This window comes from Microtus pennsylvanicus, chromosome 10 (assembly GCF_037038515.1).
Source record: "Microtus pennsylvanicus isolate mMicPen1 chromosome 10, mMicPen1.hap1, whole genome shotgun sequence".
NCBI classification, from domain to species: domain Eukaryota; kingdom Metazoa; phylum Chordata; class Mammalia; order Rodentia; family Cricetidae; genus Microtus; species Microtus pennsylvanicus.
Genome location: NC_134588.1, coordinates 18,185,600 through 18,193,915, shown reverse-complemented (window position 1 = coordinate 18,193,915; position 8,316 = coordinate 18,185,600). Strand labels below are relative to the sequence as shown.

Below are 8,316 nucleotides of genomic sequence, written 5' to 3'. Positions count from 1 at the left end.
GTTATTAGTGTTAATTATAACAAAGATATATAATGAAAGGGAGCAAGCTGAGCAAGAAAAAATACAAAATGTACAATTTGAGGAGAAAAGAACCACCAGGAAGTGGATTGGAACTAAGTCTTGTGTTCAGGGAGATAAACAGATTAAAAAATGGAATAATGGGCTTGGTGACCCCAGGACATGATCTTACTCATCTAAATTCCCAATTTGTAAAAAATTTTTAACAAAGGGTTAGAGCTCGATGTGGTGGTGCATGCCTTTCATCCCAGCACTCTAAAGAAAGAGGCAAGTGGATCTCTAAATTGAAGGCCAACCTGTTCTACCTACAGATAGAGTTTCAGGACATCCAAGCTTAGGCAGTGAAGGAAACTATCATAAAAAGAAAGCAGGTAACAGGAATGTCAGATATTAATACAGATACTGACTGGAGTAGGGCCACAGACCCAGACATAGCCTTCAGCTGTAGCTCGGACTCTGTCATCACCATGACACTGGATAGCAGCTCAGGCCACTCAGATCTGCATGGCCCCACAGCACCATGGCTTTCAGACAACACAGACTCAGGGATTACCATCTAATGCCCATGTTACCGCTGGAGTCATGCTTATCTCAGTGGTTTGCATTGCCAACTGGGGCAATGGTGACATCCGTAACTGGCTGCAGCCAAGAATTCTCCTTGTCTTGGTCTGTGGTTCTACCACAGCCAGGGTCTGTACTGAAGTCGGAGGCCCACCAAAGGTAACACAGAAAACCAGGGTCAAGGCCACACCATGTGGCCTTGTTTGTTTCCAGGAATGTGCTGCCGCCAGAGCCAACCTGAGTGCCCAGCGATTCAAACCAAAGTCAGGATATCATCTGGGCCTAAGCTGCTGCCAAGGGCCAAGTGTGGGTCCATTGACCTGCTGCAGCTGGGGCCTGTGTTGATGTCTGTGGCCTGCATCACCTCATAGAGTCATAGGAGCCATGTGCGATGAACTCAGAGTGCTGCTGAGATGACCAGGCTGTTCACTGGCCCTGGGAAAGCTGCCCTGGCCCCTTGCTTGCAGTGCATCAAGGGAGATGGCCCCCAACCCTTATGGGAGAGCTTGCCTCCTGCATTCAGAAGAGATGGCCCCACTACTCACTATGGGCAAAGGAGAAATGACCTAGATGGCATGGGCATAGGGGGGTTTGACTCCTCCCATTCATTGCCTCAAGGAAATTCCCCAGTGATCTGGACTGAACAGCTCAACTACCACTAGTGCTCACTGCTGGGTCTGGGCTTCATCCGCCTAACATCTACCGTACTTAGGACCCGCTGGAGCTTGTAAAGGGACTGGTCCTACAGAAGGATACCAGCAGGATCTCCATGACTTGTGGCAGCCATGAGATATCTAAGGTGAGTTTTGGTAAGGGTCCAGTGGTGATGGTGTGCCAGAAATCAGAGGTCTTGACCAGACCAATGACTCATTGCATAAAGCTTATTGAGCAAAAGGGTACACTGTGTGACACACCTCGGCTCCAAGTGCCACCAGGACGAATGAGGAGGTGTTGGGGAGACGGGAAAGATGGGGGAAGGAGGGCTTTCATGGTGTAGTTGTTGTTTTTTTTTTCATTTTTCTTTTTGTTTGTTTGCTTCTTTTTGTATGTGTTTGTTTTTTTGAATTTTTCTTCTGTGGGGTATTGCAGTGTGGGGGAAGGATATGGAAGGCCTAGAAGGTGGGTGGAATTAAGGTGCATGATGTGAAATTCCCAAAGATTCAATGAATAAATTATGTTAAAACAAAACACAACAAAAATACCAGGCTGCTGGTGAAGATGTAATTGAATAAGGGGGGTCATTTTCCAGCCCCAGAAAGCAGCAGAACTTGGCACCTTTGGCCATGTGGTTCTGGCTTTCGAATCAACAATAGAGAAAAGAGCTTGTGAATTCTTCCTCTGTAACTAAGGGAAGCTGTTGAGGCCAGTCTTTTGTCAGGGGTGTCTCTGAATAGAGGCCAATAGAGGCCATTGGATGAAACTGAGAAGGTGAAGTCTGAATTGTCTTGGAGATACCAAGATGATGGAGCTGGCAGAGTTTGGGGCACTTGATAAAGAAAGCTGCTAACAGGAAGTAGAACCAGCCCAAGAGAGAGAAGTGTGTTGCAGTCAGCAAACTGAAAGGAGTTGGAGATTTGCAGAGCCTTTTGACATCAGACATGGTGACTCAGAATTTGGAGTTTGTCCAGCTGGTTTTCATCTTGTTTTGGTCCAGCATTTTCTTGTTCATGATACTCCTGTCATTACATTTTGGAATGGTAATTGTCTTAGGTTTATATTGCTGTGAAGAGACACCATCACCATGGCAACTCTTATAAATAAAACATTTAATTGGGATGGCTCACTTACAGGCTCAGAGGTTTCAGTCCTTTCTCATCATGTTGGGAAACTTGGAAGCAGGCAGGCAGAGGTGGTGCTGGAACTGAAGGTCCATACATCTTTAGAGGCCAGCAACCAAAAGTTGATTGATTATCACACGGGGTAAAGTTTGAGAAAAAGACCTAGTAACCCATTCCCACAGTGACACTCTTCCTTCAACAAGGACACACCTCCTAATAGTGTCATTCCCTTTGGGGGCCATTTTTTTTCAAACCACCACAATAATGTACATCCAGTGCCATTGTATATTGGAGGTATGAGATCTGATTTTTTTATTTTGATTTTATAGGTGATTAGAGTTAAGAGATTATCATGAGTCTCAAAGGAGACTTTGAAATTTAGACCTTTAAATAAATTTGAGACTGGTACATGCTATGGGGACTAAATTCATTTTTACGTAGGCTAAAAGCCTGTGGTGGTGAAGGAGTGGGATACAGTGTTTTGAAAGAAAATGGCCCCCATAGGGAGTGGCACTTATAACAGGTGTGGCTTTGTTGGAGTAGATATGGCCTTGTTGGAAGAAGTGTGTCATTGTGGGATGGGCTTCAGGATCTCCTGTGCTCAAGCTATACCCAGAGAGAGAGTTCACTTCCTGTTGCCTGGGGATCAAGATGTAGAAATCTCAGCTCTTTCTCTAGCATCATGCCCGCCTGTATACCCCTTGTTTCCTGCCGTGATGATAGTGAAGTAAACCTCTGAAAGTATAAGACAGAAAATTAAATGTTTTCCTTTATAAAAGTTGCTGTAGGTCATGGCATCTCTTCACAGCAGTAGAAGCCCTAACTAAAGCAAAGAGTTTGAGGAAGTCCCATATTAGTGTCTATAATGGCTGACCGGCACCCCTTTCTACCAGTATTGTGACACAGTCTATATTTTCTACACATTCCCTATCACTTGGTAGGTTTGACTTTTTAAAAAATAAGAGTATATATATATATATATATATATATATATATATATATATATATATATATGTGTGTGTGTGTGTGTGTGTGTGTGTGTGTGTGTGTGTGTGTGTTTATCTGTGGATGATTATATTCAGATGAGTGCAGGTGCCTGCAGAGGTCCGATGATTCCTTGAGCTGGAGCCACAAGTGATCATGAGCCAACTGATGTGGGTTCTGGGATTAAAACTAAGGTCCTCTCAGAGATCAGAACAAAATCCAAACTGTTGAACCATGTCCTCTACCCTTCTTTGCTCTTCTAGGAAATAACAATTATATTCCGGGCTAATTGACATCTTTTCAATTTGATTTTCATTTCCCTGAGGTTTATGATATTCTTGTGAGAACTAACTTCCACCTGACCTGCTTTCCTGGAGAACCTTGAAGCCCTTGTCTATTCTGGGCAATACTGTTTCCAAGGTGTATGGTTGGCTCCCCACCCAAAGCCGTTGTTCTCTTCTGGATCTTCCTGCTCTCTCCTGGGACATTTTTATGCAATATATTTAAAAGTTTTCTCAGTTGCATGTAATTTGGAAGGGTCTTACAAAAATAAAACCTGTTCATTTCAGTGTTCTTATTTTTTCTCTACCTTTTTAAATAGTTTTACTATTTAGGTCTAATGTGTAAGCCTTTAATCCATTTTACACCTTCTAAACCTTTTTTTTTTTTGTTGTTATCTCTTAACTCTCTCTTTCTCCCCCTCCTCCATCCCTGTAGGAAAATATGTGTATATGCTCACACAAGTGCCTGAGGATCCTGGAATAGCATATGGCATCCCCTGGAGGTGGAGATAGAGTTTGTTGTGAACTGCCAACATGGATGATGGACAGAACACTTCCATCCTCGACAAGAACAGTGCTTAGTCTTTAGAGCTTTGAGCACCAAGCCACCAGCTCCTCACTCGTGCTTTTAACTGGTAAGATACATATTTCTCGCTTTATTTTTCTAAATACTGATACCAATCTTCCCAGTTTATTGGAACAGTTTATTGACATTTTATTGGAAAAGTTTGCTTACTTCAGTGTGAGGTCCAGCACTTTTTGGCAAAAGTCTCTGAGCTATGTATGAGCAACTTTCCTCTCTATTCTGGCCCATAGTTCTGTTTATATATTTATATGCCAGTGCCCTACAGTTTTGTTTCCCATAGCTTTGTACTACGAATGGAGGTAAAGTGATAATTCATTTCTCTGTTTTATTTATTTTTCTGTTTGTTTACTCATCTGTAGGACCTATTCTCAGTGTGTAGCTATGGCTGGCTTGAAACTCACAAAGATGTGCCAGCTTCTGCCTCCCAGTGCTAGATTACAAGAGAGCAACACCATACTCAACCTCCTTGTTCTGTGTATTCAGGTTTTCTTAGGTATCTGGGACTATTTCTGTTTGTGCTTCCATGTAATCATAGCTCTGCCTATTTTAGTTCTGTGAAGCATGTAGTCAGTGTTTTGATGTGATTATATTGAATACATAGATCAGATCATTTGTGTTACACAGACATCTTGGCAATATTGATCCGTCCAGTCAATAAACACACCATTAATAAAGTTTTGTATTCTCCCTGCATCACCATTTTCAAATTTCCATTTTATTCTTTAATTAGGAAACTTTTTATAGAAATCATATGGGATGGCTTTGTTGATTCCTGTTGCAGATCATTAGCTGTTGTTGTTGAGGAATACCTCCTTCCTGACTTCTGCTCCTCTGACTTTACCAATGCGGCCATGGTCATTCCTAACTTCTTTGTAGGAAGGCTGCCAGAATATTTTCTTTAGTTTCTGGACCCTTAAAACATGCCAGGATAGAATAAGAGAATATCTAAAAGAAGATATCCTCTACTGACTCAGGTTTGCTTCTTTAAAAAGGAATCTTAGCCGGGCGGTGGTGGTGCACGCCTTTAATCCCAGCACTCGGGAGGCAGAGGCAGGCAGATCTCTGTGAGTTCGAGACCAGCCTAGTCTACAGAGCTAGTTCCAGGACAGGCTCCAAAACCACAGAGAAACCCTGTCTCGAAAAACAAACAAACAAACAAACAAATAAATAAATAAATAAAAAGGAATCTTGTGGGGATGGGTTTAGGTGTACATTGGAATACACATATAGGGGTGAGTGCACTGTGTGTCAAAGTACACATACGAGGGTGAGCACGGTGTGTGTCAGAGTGCACATATGAGGGTGAGCACGGTGTGTGTCAGAGTGCACATATGAGGGTGAGCGGGGTGTGTGTCAGAGTGCACATATGAGGGTGAGCACGGTGTGTGTCAGAGTGCACATATGAGGGTGAGCGGGGTGTGTGTCAGAGTGCACATATGAGGGTGAGCGGGGTGTGTGTCAGAGTGCACATATGAGGGTGAGCACGGTGTGTGTCAGAGTGCACATATGAGGGTGATGAGGGTGTGTGTCAGAGTGCACATATGAGGGTGAGCGGGGTGTGTGTCAGAGTGCACATATGAGGGTGAGCGGGATGTGTCAGAGTGCACATATGAGGGTGAGCGGGGTGTGTGTCAGAGTGCACATATGAGGGTGATCAGGGTGTGTGTCAGAGTGCACATATGAGTGTGAGCGGGGTGTGTGTCAGAGTGCACATATGAGGGTGATCAGGGTGTGTGTCAGAGTGCACATATGAGGGTGAGCGGGGTGTGTGTCAGAGTGCACATATGAGGGTGAGCACGATGTGTGTCAGAGTGCACATATGAGGGTGAGCACGGTGTGTGTCAGAGTGCACATATGAGTGTGATCGGGGTGTGTGTCAGAGTGCACATATGAGGGTGAGCGGGGTGTGTGTCAGAGTGCACATATGAGGGTGAGCGGGGTGTGTGTCAGAGTGCACATATGAGGGTGAGCGGGGTGTGTGTCAGAGTGCACATATGAGGGTGATGAGGGTGTGTGTCAGAGTGCACATATGAGGGTGAGCGGGGTGTGTGTCAGAGTGCACATATGAGGGTGAGCGGGATGTGTCAGAGTGCACATATGAGGGTGAGCACGGTGTGTGTCAGAGTGCACATATGAGTGTGATCGGGGTGTGTGTCAGAGTGCACATATGAGTGTGATCGGGGTGTGTGTCAGAGTGCACATATGAGCGTGATCGGGGTGTGTGTCAGAGTGCACATATGAGGGTGAGCACGGTGTGTGTCAGAGTGCACATATGAGGGTGAGCGGGGTGTGTGTCAGAGTGCACATATGAGGGTGAGCACGATGTGTGTCAGAGTGCACATATGAGGGTGAGCACGATGTGTGTCAGAGTGCACATATGAGGGTGAGCACGGTGTGTGTCAGAGTGCACATATGAGTGTGATCGGGGTGTGTGTCAGAGTGCACATATGAGGGTGAACACGGTGGGTGTCAGAGTGCACATATGAGGGTGATGAGGGTGTGTCAGAGTGCACATATGAGGGTGATGAGGGTGTGTGTCAGAGTGCACATATGAGGGTGATCAGGGTGTGTGTCAGAGTGCACATATGAGGGTGATCAGGGTGTGTGTCAGAGTGCACATATGAGGGTGAGCGGGGTGTGTGTCAGAGTGCACATATGAGGGTGAGCACGATGTGTGTCAGAGTGCACATATGAGGGTGATGAGGGTGTGTGTCAGAGTGCACATATGAGGGTGAGCGGGGTGTGTGTCAGAGTGCACATATGAGGGTGAGCGGGGTGTGTGTCAGAGTGCACATATGAGGGTGATGAGGGTGTGTGTCAGAGTGCACATATGAGGGTGATCAGGGTGTGTGTCAGAGTGCACATATGAGGGTGATCAGGGTGTGTGTCAGAGTGCACATATGAGGGTGATGAGGGTGTGTGTCAGAGTGCACATATGAGGGTGAGCACGGTGTGTGTCAGAGTGCACATATGAGGGTGAGCGGGGTGTGTGTCAGAGTGCACATATGAGGGTGATGAGGGTGTGTGTCAGAGTGCACATATGAGGGTGATCAGGGTGTGTGTCAGAGTGCACATATGAGTGTGATCGGGGTTTGTGTCAGCGCATTTATGGAGGTCAGAAAATAACCCCTACTGTTGATCCTCATCTTTACTACATGAATAAAGAGTTACCATGGGCCTAGTTCTCAGCAGGAATGACTTCCTAGAGGTGTGCCTAAACTAGCTTCAGGTCACATGTGGCATCTTCCCAGTAAAGATTCCAGCACACACACCCCTTCCCCCTTGTCTTTGTAATTACTTTGTCAGGCATGGGGGATCTTGAGAACTTTCTACATCTGCTCATGGGTTTTTTTTTCATACAAGGTATTGAAGATGTGCGTAATACTTTCAAACAATTAGAATTTTACATTAAAAATTGACTTTTACTTTTTGTGCATGTGTGCATGTGCCATGTCATGTGTGAGGAGATCAGAGGACAATGCATCAGAGTCTGTTTTCTCTTTCCAATGTGAGTCCCAGGGATGGCGCTCAGGTCACCAGGTTCAGGGCTAAGCACCTCTGCCTGCTCAGCTCTCCCACCACTTCTAGAACTTTACTTATTGAAGACTAGAACAAGTGAGTGAGAATGCCTCACACATTGTGAGAGAAACTCAAAAGCTATGTTCTTGGTCTTGAATGGAACTGATGGTTCACTGAATCAGGCCCTGTGCACTCAGGGTAGAGATTTAATGGTTCCTGTGCTTTTGACAATGCTTTGATTTCTTTGCCATCCCCTCTCAGATTTGATGAAAAGGCCGTTATTGAACTCTTGCATCAGCACTAATGTTCTTTCAGTTTAATTTTAAGCACTATTTGCAAGAAATTACTAACACTGTCTTGGTAGCCTAAGAATCTTAAAAGAAACATCTATGCCTGGGGTTCTGAGACTCTATTCAGAACATCCTGCTAATAGAATCATAAATAATTTCACCAGTGGGTTGATGAGACTGACTGAAGAAAATCTACAAAATAGAAGAGGATGCTCATGTCAGGTATGTGGAAGTGGTGTCACCCGTAGTCATAGAAACGGATATGGTGCCTGGCACAGGCCTTCATGTGGTAACTAGAC

General features: G+C 44.9%; 1 pseudogene; it reads left to right on the top strand.

Moving 5' to 3' along the window:
• Positions 1-522: 522 nt before the first annotated feature.
• LOC142859209 (elongation factor 1-alpha 1 pseudogene) overlaps positions 523-8,316 on the top strand; it is a 31,821-nt pseudogene continuing 24,027 nt past the window's right edge.